Source organism: Aotus nancymaae, unplaced genomic scaffold (genome assembly GCF_030222135.1).
Source record: "Aotus nancymaae isolate 86718 unplaced genomic scaffold, 86718_ANA_hifiasm-v0.15.2.pri h1tg000029l, whole genome shotgun sequence".
In the NCBI taxonomy this organism is placed as follows: Eukaryota; Metazoa; Chordata; class Mammalia; order Primates; family Aotidae; genus Aotus; species Aotus nancymaae.
In genome coordinates, this window is record NW_026988442.1 from 91,395,221 (window position 1) to 91,411,894 (window position 16,674).

The following is a 16,674-nucleotide window of genomic DNA, read 5'->3' on the forward strand; positions in this document are numbered from 1 at the left end:
ATGCGTTTCTATATATTTACTGTAAATTGTCTATCAATGCCATTCTCCCATTTTTTGTTATATTTTTATGCTTTTTGTTATTTTTAACAGTTTTTAAGGAATACATATTTGTGAGCTAGCTTTCTATATTTCATATAAGTTGAAAACATTTCATATAAGTTGAAACTATATTTCATATAAGTTGAAAACATTTCATATAAGTTGAAAACATTTCCCAGTATATCTTCTGTCTTTTTAACTTTACTTATGTTTATACACACACACAGAAATTTTTCTACATAATAAAATTTATCAATTTTTTTCTTTAACTATTTCACAGGAATTCCAGACTGTTAGCATGAGAATAATCTAAGTGAATCCCTAAATCAAAGACATGAACCTTTGAACCAGAGAACCCTAGAAAGAGCAGAAGCAACCACTGAGGATGAATGGGCCAGAGTTTCAGGGCAAGTATCCCTCCTGTACTTATGGATGAGAAGGATAAACAAGATTGTATCGATGAGATCCTTTATAAGATGGAGTGGTTTAACAAAAGGTAGAACTCTGTATATGAACATCATTTGTGGATGATAGCAATGGAAATTAGATCAGTAAGACGGAAAACAGATCTGTGTACATCTTAAAATCAAGGACCCGGATATTCATCTTCCTAGTGTCTATAGGTGTCTGGCACCTAGAAAATGCCCCATAAATATATTCAGAATGGAAGGAATTGAATCTAAAATGGAGCAATAAGGAACAATCACAGAAGTGGACTGAAAATATTAACAGTACGAATTGAGATGCATCCTTGTGCTTGTGCTTTTAAGTAAATCTATTTTCTTCCACGTTCAATACAAATTTCATTTTAAAAAATCAATCACCATGTTAATTCAAACTGGCCAGGCAGACAAGGCTTTGTTCTTTCAACAATAAAATATCTCTCAAATGAATCAGGGCAAGGGAGTTGAAGAAAGCTCTTGATTTTCCTACAGCACTGAACATTTTAACTACCTACAAGAGAGTGTCTTATGAATAAGTAGCATATTATGGGGACTGGCAAATAGTGCTCAAAGGGAAGCAATTCACAGGACTCCCTTTTCCTTCTAAAGCCAAGAGTTTGGCCTTCAAAATAAGAGAAGCATTTGTTCGGTTGTTACTGAGTTTTGTTTTGGTCAAGGGTATGCATTCTTGCACAGCTGGCCCCGAGACCTTTTCAAGACACAATCAGCACAAATACAAATATCTGCCAGTGTATCTCGTGAGCCACAAAAAGAAAACAGGGTCCTTCCTGGCAGACCATTGCTTTTGTTCCTTCATTGGCTTGGTGTCTCTCTAACAGAGTTCACTATTGTGTTCATCTGGTTCTCATGTCTTTTCGAAGTGTGTCACAGGGGATAACATAGGATTATCCAATCCTGACAGCCTGACAGCCTTCAAAAAAGCACATCAGATCATTCTTTGCTGTTTTGTGAGTATCAAAGAGGCAGACCCATGCTACTCACTGTAAATACTGCCCTTCAATAAAGGGAAGTGGAGAGAAAAGGAGAGTTCCAGATGGTTTATGCTAGCAAGATCTGTCCATCCAAACTTCCACATCTACAAATTCTTTCCTTTGCCGAACAGACTTTGTTATTACCGGACTACACCACTGAAGTGTTAAAATAGAGGGTAAGAGAATAGACGTGTGGCAGTATTCATTTCTGAAAAATCCTTCCTCTGTAGGCAAGGATGATAGTGTTGGAGAAACAGCTGTCATCATGCACTGCATATTTTGTTTTTTTCATGAAGAAGCAGAGATTCAAGAATGCAATCGCATTATAAAGGAGTTGATTGATTTGATGTCCATTATTCTCATGCAGGCAGAACTATGTTTTATTCATATACCTGGTCTCAGGCTGATGCTCGTAAATGTTTACTGAGTGGATCTCAGGGTGAGGGCCTTGGGCCTGCAATACCAGCACTACTAGAAATGCAGGTTCTTGGGGACCCTCCAGATGCGCCAAATCAGAAATGCTGAGGTGGGGCCCAGGAGTTCATGTTTTTACAAGTCCTCCAGGTAGGCATGTGAATCCCTAAATCTAAAACATGCATGCAGGTGATGCTGATGCATGGTTAGATGTGGGAAGGTTCATTTTGCTAAGAAGGAAAGAGGGAGAAAAGACAGTTGATAAATGTCTGTTAAAATAAATGTTGAGGTGCATACCTAATGCTCCTCTCAGGGGCCAGCTCTTTTGGGAAGCTGTGTCCCTCTGCCTGCTTCCAGCCTACTGGCTGAGTTAGTTGTACAGTTCTGGTGTTCTCATAGCCCCTGGTTATGGAACTATATTGTTATCTTAAACAAAATATATTGACACCCTGTCTACATGTTCTGGCTTCCATAGAAGTTCATCATGATGACTTTATTAATCTCTGGACTAAGTTCACAGAGAACAATGGGCAGGTGTATGTGTTGAATGAATTAATAAAGAAGAAATCAGTTTATACAATGTTCCTTTGTTGATGCAAATGTCCACAGTCATATCTCTAGTTTTTGGTAAGTGTATAAATGAATTCTGACATGGAAAATACAAGAACATGCAAATATGTATTTTCACAATGTACTTTTTTAAAACAAATTGTCATATATGAAATACATAGAATCAGGAAGATACTTCCTTCTTTCAAATATGCTAAATGGACTCATCAGCCTACTGATAACGAGATGTTCATAATAGATCCTGGATTAGTAACAAAGTAACACAAACTGGGCAGCTTACACAATATTCTCTCACAATTCTGGAGGCCAGACATGTGACGCTAAGGTGCCAGCAGGATTTGTGCCTTCTATGGGCTGTGAGGGGGAACCTGCTCTGGGCCTCTCCCCTTAGCTCTGTGGGTGGACATGGTGATCTCCCTGTACAGGGGTGTCTGGGTCCAAATCTCACTATTTCACTGGGACACCAGTTACATTGGATTAGGGCCCACCCTGAAGACCTCATTTTAACGTAACTCTGCAAAGGCCCTTCCTCCAAATCGGTCACATTTTGAGGTCAGGACTTCAATATATGAATTTTAGGAGAGGATACTGTTTAACCCCTAACATATTCCAACTCTTCTCTTGGTCTTGAGGCATACATGCACGCATGGTCTCAGGAGAAACAGGGAACCAGATTCAAAGCCTGTTCCGTGTCAGAAAATTTCTGTGTCCACTTCACTCTTGACAGAAAGCATCAGACCCCACGACCTGCATGTGTGGCTGGTGTCCCATGATTTCCCAGCTGCTTTTCCTCACGTGCCTCATGTCTGCCTTCCATCTTCTGACTCCCTGGGCTTGCAGCCTCAGTGTCCAGTTGCCTCGTAGTTCCTTCCTTTGGCCTGCTGGCAGCCTCTCTCAATGGTTAGTCAGCTTCCCTCTCGATTCTGTTTTCACATCCCCCCTTGCCAGCCCTCAGGGTTCCTCCACCAACAAGTCTGGGCACCTTCCAGCAGGCAGCCCCGGGGAACCCAGCGCGGTGCTGAGGGCATGGCCTTGAGAGCCGGGACACCAAGCTGAAATTCAGGCTCTGCCACTTTCTGGCTATGAGGGCTTAGCCAATTTACTCTCATAGCAGTGCCTCACTGGCCTTACCTGTAACATGTGGTTGTTAATAAGACCGACCTGGCTGGGTTCCTGTGAGAATTAAATGTTTGATGGCAGTCCCTGGCACATGGTAGGCTCTGGAGGAACATTTGATGCTGCTCATATGCTTGTCCTGGCTGTACATGCTGGACCTGGCAACGTGCTGCTTCAGCGAGGCTCACATGCACTTCACATGCTGCAGTCTATAAAACTCAGACTCATATTACAACGAGATGTACATTATAATGAAGGGATGTTTTTCCCCCTGGAAACTTTCTATTAATTCAAGAGTGCATCTTAAAGTCAATGTCATTTTATAATTGATGAAATAATATCTTGCCATTTAATGAAACCCTATGAAGCACCAGACTGTTGACACATCTTCTTAAATCTTAAAATATTCCAGCAGGGGAGATTTTGTCATTTCCACCTTGTAGGTGGTGGCAGGGATTTGTAGGCATCAGAGACTTTCTGAAGGCCACAGAGTTAAGTGGCAGAGCTGAGGTTTGAAAGGTCTGTCTGTTGGATGCCTGGATCCTTGTTCTTTACATAAAGCTAAGAAGCTGGAACATTTGCCTATAAGAAAAGAAAGTTAATGAGAAGTTGGAAAAATTATCATTGAATGGATTAAAGAAAAGTAGGCTGATAAGGCTCGTGTTGTGCTGCGTTGCGTGGTGCTGGGCTGTGATCATTCGTCAGAGAACCCGGCTCTGCTCTGAATGCGAATACGCCCGTTTGCCTCCAATATCCATTTGGTCAAAGTGGTATCTGGTGGACTGTAGAATTAGTGTTTGTTCCTCAGACCACATTGTTAACAATTTACTTCTTTACCATGATTATTATATCAGCACATAATTCTGTCACAATAAATAATACTTTGCCTATTAGTTATTGCTTGCATATATACTTTCTCTAGTGAGACTGTAAGTCTTTTATAATCAGTGCTTTCTATGCCATTGTTTTTATAAAAGGCAGAGAAAACAAACAAACAAAAAGCAAAAAAAGTTTCTAATACTGAGCTTAAAAGACCTCCTAAGGTATTGACAAGTTATATAAGTAAAACTAATACATCCTCCTATTCTGATGGGAGAGGGCACTCTCTGTAATGTACATGCGCAGATGCATAAGGTCACCTGGAGGCAGTGCTCTGCTTCTGTTGAGTTATGCAAAGCTAGCAAAGCCTGTCCTGTGCATTGCCATTCCTCATTCTGAGCACCCATGGCAGACATCACTAATTGATCAGGTAGCTTTTACTGCTGTTGTCAGATGCAGCCTCTGATTGTTTTGCAACACAGCACTCAGGCAATCACCACCCATCTATTAGGGATGACATGACAAATGAAAGCAATCTGATATCCCTTGTCTTACTTGTGGTTGTGAAGGCAGAGAATGCAGAGAATTTAAGAAGGCAAATTACTGTACTATGTGGTAGTCAGCAGAGAACTGTGACGTGGGGGTCCCTCATGTGGCCACAGTATAAATATTCTCTTGCTTCAGCTGATGTAAGACTAACCCTGATTTTAAAATCACATCAATGCTGGAGAAGGCACAACATTGTTTGTAAGTTATACCAGATAAACTGATCCTATGATATTCTGCTTTTCAACAGCTCCGTCCCTTTTGGCTTTCAAAACCCATCCTTGTCCGGGCCTCACCGAGGACCTATTAAGACTGCTCAGTTTAATCAGAAATCTTGAGGAGGAAGACCAGATGCCTGCTGGGCTTTTCTGCATTGCTCCCCAGAATATTCCAAATGTGCATCCATGGTAGAGAACCAGCGTGCTGGGGATGTTCCCTAACAATAGTGTCCATGAAAAGTTCCTCCTGGATTACTTAAAGGAAGGTTCTTGGCAATCAAAATTCTTAGTTAACTTCCACAAATGTATAGACAATGAGATTTTAGGTCACAAAAGTCTGCGCAATCCTTGAGCTGTGCACATGGGGGACTGCCATCTCAGCACTTACCTACCCACACCTCACCACACTACATTTGTCCTGGAGGCAACATGTCACAGGTGGTAATAAATTCCTAAAGTCACAGAATCTGTGAAGTCCTGAGTTATTTACAAGCATTTCCACATAACATTTGGCTATGTTTTTTCTGCTCTGTTATGAACTTTGCCCAGAGGAAAAAAGCAATTAGTTGCTTCAAGTTTGCAAGTTTCCATAAGATGCTTTCTCCAACTCAACACTTGCATTTCTCTTGGTGGTTTGCTGGTATTAAGTCTCAGCGAAGCTTCAATGTTTTGTTGTGTTTTCTTGAGAAAGGAATATCTTGAAGCTCTCATGAAGAGTGAGTTTTGGAAAACTGTATTTGGGATTTTTTCCCCCCCAGTGCAAAATGCACAGAACTGTTTTTGATGTGACTGGTCTTTGTTTTTGTTTGCTTGTTTCAAATAAAAGTAAAAACGTTGCTTCAAAAACGTGTGCATCTCACCACCATAGATAGTCTTCATTGATTGTGTTTTCTTTCTCAGCAGTGGCTTTGCCTGAACATAAACTGGCAGGGTCAGGAAGCCAACACAAGCTTAGGCTACAGGAATAAAAGTGCAGTGACCAGTCACGCCCCCTCTTTACTTGCTCTGGCCGTAGCACACTGAGCCCACCACTAACGCCTTCTCCAGTTACTGCAATCTCATCTTCTATTCTATTGCTCGTAGCTAATGTTATTGGCACTTCTTTCTGTAATCTTGATGTTTGTCTCTTCACGTAATTTTGATCCACCTTACACGCTTTTGCTCTTGTCCTTGAAATGCTTGGACAAATGTTTTTGCTCCAAATCAGCAAACATTGCAAATCCAGACTCCCTCCCCTCCTCTGGTCCCTACTGGCTGTTTAACGTTTGCTAGCACATAATGTTGAAAGAAGCCGTGAGAATCGTGGAGTGGACCCAGAAACACAACTGGAGCAGTGTGAGGTGAGAGCAGATGCTGGAGAAAGAAGTTATGCAGAATCATGTCGAAATTATTTTGCCTAAATATGAGATACGATTCTTGTTAGGTCCAGCCAGTCCATGGCAGATGCAGTGCCTTTCCCTGCTTATAGCCCATAAAGGTCTCAACAATTTTTTGAGACTGAATTTGTACAGCCCCTGAGAGAAGTGATTTCCTACACCCATCCTAAGTTTAGGTGGAAGCTGCATGCCCATCCTCAGAGGGTCCTGAAGCCCTCTTCCTTTTGGTTCAAAGATGCATTGGTCAGTCTGCAGCTTTGGTATCAGTCCAGGGGCAAATCTCAGCTCTGCCACCTGCTGCTTGATATTGTGAAAGCTGACAAAATATCTCCACAGAATTCTCAAGGAAATTCTCAGGAAAGTATCCAATGAGTCGCAGTGCCTGGTCAAGGAGCTAAAAGTCTATTGCATGACTCGGATGTATAAATAGACGTGCACATGTGGTAAAATGCCTGATAAGGAAAGGCACAGGACCTTGCGTGGATCCACACAAGGCACATGACTTACACTGGGAGCCGAGAACTGCTTTTCAGAGAACACTAACACCCACACAGAGTGAACTCGGCAAACTATCGAGGCTGGGCCTGCTGGACGGTCTGTACTTCGTGTGCAGATGCCCAAAGATCTGGATCCTTGGAACAATCTACAATTTTGCTCAGGGCTGGGAGACTGATGCCAGTTGAGAGTTGCTGAGTTAGCCTCTCAGTGGGACTGTGCAGCTTTTATCCTCCTCACTGCTTAAGCACAAACTGTGGTGAAAGTATGAAGACTTTATTTCTTTGCAGAAAATGACCCTGAAGAGAGAGCCAATTGCTAGTGCTCGCAGTGCCAATGAATAGAAAATGGTGATTCTTAGCCAGAAAATAGCTTAATAAATTACTTTGGTTCTATATTTATAAAACAATTTAGGGTCTATGGGGTTCAGCTACATTTTCCAGTTACATTTACTGCATCTAAGATTGGAATTACATGCTACAATTTATGCAAATTCAGGGAATTTAGAACATTGTAGAATATTTCTTATAAATGACAAGGGTATGCGCCAGTTCAAATCATTATGGCTAACGTATAGAGAATATCATGCACTGAAACCCAACTTCAGTCTTTGCAGTCTGGTCTGACGGTTATTTCTTGGCTAATATCACAGTTTCTGTGATAGTCTGAGACTCAAGGTAGAGAACATGGAAAGAAACAGAAGCAGACTCATGAACAAGGACCAATATGGCTTGCTGCTGTTTTTCATGCATACGCCTCTTTAACAAAGCCAAAAGTAATTTTCTGAAAATAAATGGGCACTCATTCAAATACATTATTGAACAACAACAAAAAGCACATATCAAAAACGTCTATGATGGTTCCAAGGGATAATGTGTCATCAGGTCAATTCTTATTGATCTCTCAAGGATGGATATTTAATGAGACTGGTTACGTGATCGATGATACGGAATGAGGTGTTTATGCAGAGATATTTACATCTGAAGTTCTTTTTTTTTATTGTGCACTGGAGGAAATTACAACCTGTATTCAGTCCCAAGACTTGATGCTTATCTGGGGGACACTGGATTGTGGCAGTTGGGGTCCCTCGGGCTGGAGTAGATTATGGGTGAAGTTAACTTGTGAAGCTCAATACAGAAGTAACCCACAGGACCACAGTGAGAAGAAAGGAAAAAATGAATCCTGACGGAGGCAGGAGTGAGATAAATATGAGTGTGAGTGTGCCGCTGTAGAGTGGACGCGTCACTCTGAGAATGTTGCTCACAGGTGTCGGGGCTTTAGCCTAAAATCACTTTAGAATGATTTTCTCTTACTACACGTTTTCATCTTACTATGTTGGGGTGGGAATGGGGTTCAGGGATATTGAACTTCACTTGCAAAGCTCCTGCTCCAAGATGGTAGAAAAATGATCTTTTAGAAAACGTAGAATTCTGGGTTCTGCAGAATTCTCTCCCAGATGCTAGTTGTTAACAGAATTCTAATTTCCCTTTTGGTGGCACAAAACTCGTCTCCATTGCACTGAATCCCTTGTAGTACGATGTGAATGTGTAACCAAATTGTCTTTAAATAAATGTGAATGTGAATGATACTGGCCAATTCCAGGCATGGATCTTAAGAAACCTTACACAGATGTGTCTTTATGCCCTTTTTCCCTTCTGATGGTGAGATGCCAACACGGATGACGCCCCAGGAGGAGGGGAAGTCAGCAGCAGAAGCATCCCTGGGTCCCTGAGTTCCTGGGTAGAGTAGAGGTATCCACCAACTAGGAAAACCCATTCCGGACAATTATCTGAGGAAGAAATAGGCTTCTATTCTGTTTGAGCAGTGGTACCTCAGGGCTGATTTCTTCCAGCAGCCATCCTACTGTGCTGGTGATGTTTCAATTGCCTCTCGTGTAGACCTGAACCTTCACTGCCTTGCTCTTTGTCCGGAGAGGCTGATCTTCATGCACTGCATCAGGTGCGCCTTCTTGCCTTCCAGCTATTGGTTGGCTATAGATAACAAGATGCAACACAGCAGAGGAGAAGATGGGAGGAGCCCATGGGAGATGAGCAGAGAGCAGAAAGGAGAGGGAATGTGTATATCCACATGTTCTCTCTTGGCTTCTCTGGGCAGTTTCTCTAATGCAGCTGCAACTGTTACCAGTGCTGGTGATGTGACCCTTCCCATCCTCCATCAGACCAAGAGTAGGAACAGCTTTCCACGGTCACCGCTGTCTGCTTGTTTTGCCATCTATTACTTCCTTAGCTCTGCCTGCACCTTTGTAAATCTTTATAATAGATGTCCTATTTTTCTAAATAGAATGTGGGTAACAGAGAGAGTCAGAGAGAGAGAGAGAGAGAGAGAGACTGAGTGAGAGAGTTTTGTTTTTGTTGTCAGAAAGAAAAATAAGATTTAGAATATAATTTTAGAACCGAAATAGAACTAAAGGACCAGGGAATCCAGGCCCCTACTGGATAAGTAAGTCTTTTCTTAAAAATCCATTTAATTAAAAGCTGTGTTGATCAAGTCATGTATTCCTTCTGCGACTCTGGAAGATATAGACACCATAACCATCCTTCTCTCTAACTATACCCCTGTCCAACCTCTCACCCCTTGTACTGCTGGTTTCAAAGAAATAGCATGAGCACGTTCCCCAGGCTCCCATCCTCACCTTAGAAATGGGATATAATCACCCAGATAAGGAAAGGGGCTTTCCAAAGGCTTCATCATTTTAAGGAGAGAACCAGGGCTCTGGTTAAAAAGAAATGAATGTGGCCGGGCTCAGTGGCTCACACCTGTAATCCCAGTATTTTGGGAGGTCAAGGCAGGTGGATCACGAGGTCAGGAGTGTGAGACCAGCCTGACCAACATGGTGAAACCTCGTCTCTACTAAAAATACAAAAATTAGCTGGGCGTGGTGGCACACGCCTGTAGTCCTAGCTACTCAGGAGGCTGAGGCAGGAGAATTGCCTGAAGCTGGGAGGCGGAGGTTGCAGTGAGCCAAGATCGTGCCACTGCACTTCAGCCTGGGCGACAGAGTGAGACCTCGTCTCAAAAAAAAAGAAAAAAGGCCGGGCTCACGCCTGTAATCCCAGCACTTTGAGAGGCCAAGGCGGGTGGATCACGGGGTCAAGCGATCGATACCATCCTGGTCAACATGGTGAAACCCTGTCTCTACTAAAAATACAAAAAATTAGCTGGGCATGGTGGCGCGTGCCTGTAATCCCAGCTACTCAGGAGGCTGACGCAGAATTGCCTGAACCCAGGAGGCGGAGGTTGCGGTGAGCCGAGATTGTGCCAGTGCACTCCAGCCTGGGTAACAGGAGCGAAACTCTGTCTCAAAAAAAAAAGAAAGAAATGAACGTCAAGGGGAAAGCTTTCTAAAGTAGAGCTGGAACTGGAAATCTCACAGTTCCGTCTCCTCTGCCAAGGAGGAGTCACGTTGGAAAACAGTCCTTGGGATCTGCCCTTAACCAGTTAGGAATTAGGGTTGGCAAGAAAAGTGTGTTGTGACATTCATCCCAGATCCAGGAACCTGAGCCTCCTGTTCTGAATCCACAAGAGTTGCCCAGAGCCACGGCCCCCTGCCTTGATCTCTTGTGGCCAATATCCCTGAAAGCAGAATGCTGGGTTGGCCAACACCTCTTGTAGTGAGAATCTCCAATTCACATTTAAGAAAATAGAGACATTTCTGTCCTCATCAGCAGTAAACTTTATGATTGAATCTCCTTTGGGTAAATATTCTACTCACAAAGGCAATCTGAGTTAGCTGGGAGGGAAGAGAGGCAGAGGTGCGGGGCCCACATCCCTCTTGGATAACTGGAAGCAGATAGAAAAGTGTGGGATGGAAGTGAGAAACTCATCCTGTAATTCTCAAGGGAACTGTGTTTGCTTTTCTCCCTTGGCCTTCCTCATCACTAGCTTTACATCTCAGGGGTCCTGGGACAATGGAGCATTAATATGGTCCCTAAGGAGACTTCTGGTGCCTTCTCTCCTAAATAACTCATTTTTCTAGTTCTGCCTCCCTGGCACCTTCCAAACAGCACTCAAAGGAACTCCTGGAGGAGACGCTGTGGGATCTTTGAAGCCAGGCTCTGTAACTAAGGAGGCTTTTTACCTCCAGCACCGCTTTGTGGCCTGGCAGATATCAGGTGCTTAGGGAAGGTTTAGCCTTTTCATGAATGTAGGTGAGCATGCCCAGAGCATCAGGAAGCAGGAGCTATTTTTTTAAGTGCATATTTTCCTCAAATCACAAGTTTTAAAATTTAAAATTTGCCTACCTGGAAGACCACATTTAGAAAATGTCTTAAGAAAAAGAAAGATCAAATACCCTTTTACAGGAGATTTAATGCTTTAATGAAGTATAAATTCAATTGCATTTATAGGGTACAAAACTGCAGTAATTTTTCTGGTGAGTCAAGTTCTGAAAAATTATATTACAGCTAATATGCCAATTAATTCATCATTGGGTCAATTATCAGGTATTTCTTTATTCTTATTCGATATCTGGAGGTGCCCTGAAACTATAAATTCCCTGCGTCTTTATCAGATTGTCAGATAATTCTGAGTGTCCCGTGCCACCCCCTGCCATCCCTGTCCCTCTCAACCATGCCTATAAATTTTTTTATTTCTGAATTTTCACGAGACTCTGAATCGCCTAAGCTTCACGGCAAACCTCAGCAATCTGTGTGTGTTTGTGTGTGCGCGTGCGTGTGTGTGTGCAAAGCTTATCTTCTCTGACCTCTTAGCTCATTCCAAACCTCAATCTCAGCATCTAATCAAACAGTGGTCCTTCTCTATTAGCCCCTTCTTCGTCTGTGCTCACCTGTTTATCTTCTCGTCTCTCTGGAATTGCCCTTGGAAAGGGTTCTAATTCAATCTCATCAGAAGGTTCAAGTAATATTTTTCCAGCTGAATTTATAATAGATGTCCTACTTTTCTAAATAGAATGTGGGTAACAGAGAGAGTCAGAGAGAGAGAGAGAGAGTTTTATTTTGTCGTCAGAAAGCAAAATAAGATTTAGAATATAATTTTAGAACTGAAATAGAACTAAGGGACCAGGGAACGCAGGCCCCTACTGGATAAGTAAGCCAGGATCAGAGCGGTTCAGTGATGCAGTATGTTCACATTGCACATTATTTCATGTTTAAGATTATACTGGGATTTGAAAGTGATTATGTTGAGTCCATAGGTCAATTATGTCAAAACAACCTTAACTCTGCTAACTCATGACTGTAAAATATCTTTTCATTCATGTAGATTTTTATGATTTTTTTTAGGAACGTTTTATATTTTTCAGTATATCATTCTTGCAAATATTTTGTTACATTCATCCCTAAGTATTTTGCATTTTTATTGCTATTATAAATTATATTATTTTAGGTTTTATTTCCAGTTATTCACTGTACACATGTATAATTTCAATTAATTTTATATACTGAACTTTTACCCTGCAACCTTGGTAAGCTCGCTTACTATTTCTAGTAACTTTTTTTGTATTTTTATATAGACTTTAAATAAAGATAATTTTACTTCTTGCTTTCCAAACTGTATGCCCTTTATTATTACTATGAGTCTAATTTCACTTATTTCATGACTTCATACAGGTGACCTTTGACACATATTTGCAGACTTTCAGATTGTTTTACATGTGTGGTTATGTTTTAAGTTCACTGCACTGTAAAAATACATATTATTGTTGCCTTTATAAACATAAACTAGGACTCACATTTTATACTGATTTAGTATTATTTCATGTTTCATTTTACCAAAAGCTACATTTAATCATTAAAGCCCTATTCCACTTGACCCTACCATGCTACAAATACAGTTAGCCCTACTGGTCTATGACGTATTCTCTCCCCTGTGAAATATGAAGAATGCTCTTATTGCTACAACATTCACTCCCTCACAGAACCCTTCATTTCCTGTCTCCTTCCTTCTCTCAACCCTCTCTCTTCTCCACACATGTATACAGGGCACCTGCTACTACCACACAGCAAATCGGCCCTTGGGAATCAATAAAACCCATGCTAGCTGCCCTCAAGTTGCTCAACAGCTAGTATGAAGATTGTACATTACTGAGATGATTTTTGGAGGCACGTGTAAGGTATAGTGGATATAGAGAGAAAGATGTGTGTATACCTGCAGAGTGCAGTCAGAAGTGACCTCCTTCAACTAGGAAAGAAAGTGTGCATAGAAGCCCCCCCTCAAAAAAAAATCCCCCTTTTTACTGTGCTCCAAGGAAATTTTAGATGTCAGGTTGAGAGTGATGAGAAATATGTTTGGGTGGTGTGTGAGTCATGATTCCGACAGAAAAATGGAAATGACTCTAGGTGTTTCAAACAGAAATGATTTAATGCAGAGAATTAGTTACAGAGGGACAGTAGAACTGAGTGGCTTCATAAACAATGGTGAGACTTCCTGGGCTTAGCAAGCAGTAGGCACCTCTGGTACTCTAGCATTCGAGGGCTCAGACTAGACCGTTGCTAGCAGGATTCAAGAGTCACAGCTGCCCAGAGTGAGCTAAAACTGGGGTGAGGCTGAGTAGGAGGAGTTGACATCTCCCTGAAAGAACTTTTTTTGGGACAGCTGGTAGGAGCAAAGAGAAAGTACAAAGAAAAGTCCTCCCTCTGCCCTGCCTCTGTCCTCAAACCTCCTATTGAATGACCATAGCAGGAAGCCAGAGGACAAGAGATTCTAGGTAATGGAACTTCCTATGATGCGGGAACTGAAGGATGATGAACTAGCTTGAGACAAAACAGGCAAATGACAGGCACAGAGGGGCCTTGGAAAGGAGGCCAGGAGGAGAACCCTGGAGATGCTGAGCTTGTAGCTCTTCCTTCTCCTCTGCCTTGTGCATCCCCCAGCTGCTGAGGCTACAGATGGCCAAAGACACACTATTAAATAAGGTCTGAAAAAGTAGATTATAAGGTTCATATCTTAATGGTTATTTAGATAGTATGTATCAATATACCGAAGCTCCCAAAAGAAAACATAAATGCAATAAAGTTCCAATTAGAATGTCAATAATATGTGCAGAGACTGAATAAAAGCCCCGGAAAGATTTCATGAAAGTATAAGTCCTGGAGAATCAATGAGGACATTTTGAAATTTCCTTTGAATTTGGAATTGCTGGTATAGCAAATCAGTATTACAGAGCTACTGGAATGACAGGGCTGTGGTTTGGTTTAGGGACACACACACATGTCAGTGGACTAGAAGAGAGAATAAGGCAAAAGGCCACATTGTTTGTGAGAATGTGATAAATGGCAATGATGGCATTTTAATTCAGTGGTAAGGAATGGATGGTTTAATAAATGGTACAGACACAGTTGGTCATCCATCTGGCAGAAGAAAAAACTAGACCCCCTTCTTACATCGTGGCAAAATATAAATTCCAAATGGATTAAAGTCTTAAATGTAAAAAAAAAAAAATCCTGAAAACTCAAAAGACATTCTCAAAGCAAAATAGTTATAAAGCTACCTGAATTGACTTGAAAAATTATTTATAATGAGAGATGTCATAAACCAAGTCAAAACACAAAACATAACAAAACTACTTGGAGAAGTATTTTCAATGAGGACAGATGCTCATTATTAACATTAGACAAATGTCTTTCACACACATTTGCAAAAGGAGAACAAACAATGTAAGTGGGAAAAAAATGAGCAAAGGATTAGAAGAGACCATTTACACAGGAGCAAATCCAAATGGCCAGAATCTGTGAAAAGATTCTCAGATGCAGTAGTTATGAATGAAGTGCAAATTAAGGCTTCAATGACTATTTCTTTACATTTATGAATCTGACAACTTTTTTAAACAGAAAGGAAAAATTATACTTACTAATGGCAGATTTGTGAGGATAGGGTACCCTCACATTGCTGGAGTAATCTCACAACGTTTTAAAAACAGTTTATAAGACTCTAAAATGAGAAACATGTATTCTTTTTGACCCATCAAATACAACTCTAGGAGCTGTCCAATAGAATTAAAACGATGAGGTTAGGGTACCCTCACATTGCTGGAGTAATCTCATAACATTTTAAAAACAGTTTATAAGACTCTAAAATGAGAAACATGTATTCTTTTTGACCCATCAAATACAACTCTAGGAGCTGTCCAATAGAATTAAAACGATGAGAATAGGGTACCCTCACATTGCTGGAGTAATCTCATAACATTTTAAAAACAGTTTATAAGACTCTAAAATGAGAAACATATATTCTTTTTGACCCAGCAAATACAACTCTAGGAGCTGTCCAATAGAATTAAAACGATGAGAATAGGGTACCCTCACATTGCTGGAGTAATCTCATAACATTTTAAAAACAGTTTATAAGACTCTAAAATGAGAAACATATATTCCTTTTGACCTAGCAAATACAACTCTAGGAGCTGTCCTATAGAATTAAAAAGATTCACAAAGGGACTGACCATCAATAGGGAATGTCTGAATAAAATATTGTATATCTATAGCATGGAATACTAAAGAAAATTAAAAAATGAATGGAGTTATGCCAATGGACTTGGAAGATTTCTACAAGATTTGTTTTCAGTCATCTTATAAGCTGTCTTTTGTGGAATAAACAATAATATTGAGCAGAAAAAAATTCTATGTATGTGTATCTACAAACGATAATGTAAGGATGGAGAAAAAGATAGACAAGTATATAAATTTGGTTATATGGAGTCTACGAATTTGGCTTTACTAACAAGGAAGTGGTCTTTTAGTGGATAAAGAAAGGAGAATCGAATGAGGAGGCTGGTGTAAAGTATGGGGAAATGATTAAAGCTGTACATTTCCCATCTTCATATGCAATATGATCATGTTAATGTGGCCATATGAAGTCATATTTGTTACATAGTATATCATTATACCACATATAGTGTTTATAGTTACATAAAATTATATGCACATGTATGTTCACACATACAGACATTTATACTTGTATTTATGTATGATAAATATATATGATTGCTCATAAATACAAACAGGTGTGCCCAGCATGGGGCCTTCCATGGATTCAGCAGATCTGCACCCTTCATCACCTTGTGGCTGACATCATAGTGGCTTTTGCTGCACAGGTGGAGAGAGGTTACCCAGGAAGCCTGCTGCTGCCGTCCACATGGCTCTTTCTAAACTAGCTATGGGATTAATTAGATCATGCGACACTGTTTATCTTTTTCATTTATTTTAGTCTGTGGTTTTCCTAAGTGATTGCTCCAAGGCTGAGTCAATTAAATTTCCCTTTCCCTCGGGTTTCCCTGGGAAAGAACCATTGCTTCCATTTCAGAAACACTAAGAATGTAGAAATTATTTAGCCTGCCTGCCTTAGCCTGTTTTTTCATCTATGAAATGAAGGTAATGATACCTACTTTGTCCCTGTCTCATAAGCATAACATGGAAATTAGTAAGATAATTAGCTGGATGCCAGCTCCGACTAAAGATGTACCATGTATGTAAAGCTTCTTACTGTTTGTAAGCTTTCAACTCTGAATTGCACGTACCTTTCACTTTTGTACCAGTGACTTGGAAGGAAACAGAGTGCACCTGATCTGCTGTAATTAAGTAGAAGGAAAAACACTGAAATGATTAAGAGAAATCAAAATCTACTTTATTTATATATGGATAATCAACTATTTTGTAACTAGGCTTTTGGT

At 40.7% G+C, this 16,674-nt stretch overlaps 1 long non-coding RNA gene across 1 annotated transcript; it reads left to right on the plus strand.

Moving 5' to 3' along the window:
* The first annotated feature begins 324 nt into the window (after positions 1-324).
* On the plus strand, positions 325-5,623 carry LOC135276949 (uncharacterized). Its single transcript, XR_010344508.1, has 2 exons — positions 325-446; positions 5,190-5,623. It is a non-coding gene; the product is annotated as an uncharacterized LOC135276949 (long non-coding RNA).
* The last annotated feature ends 11,051 nt before the right edge of the window (positions 5,624-16,674 follow it).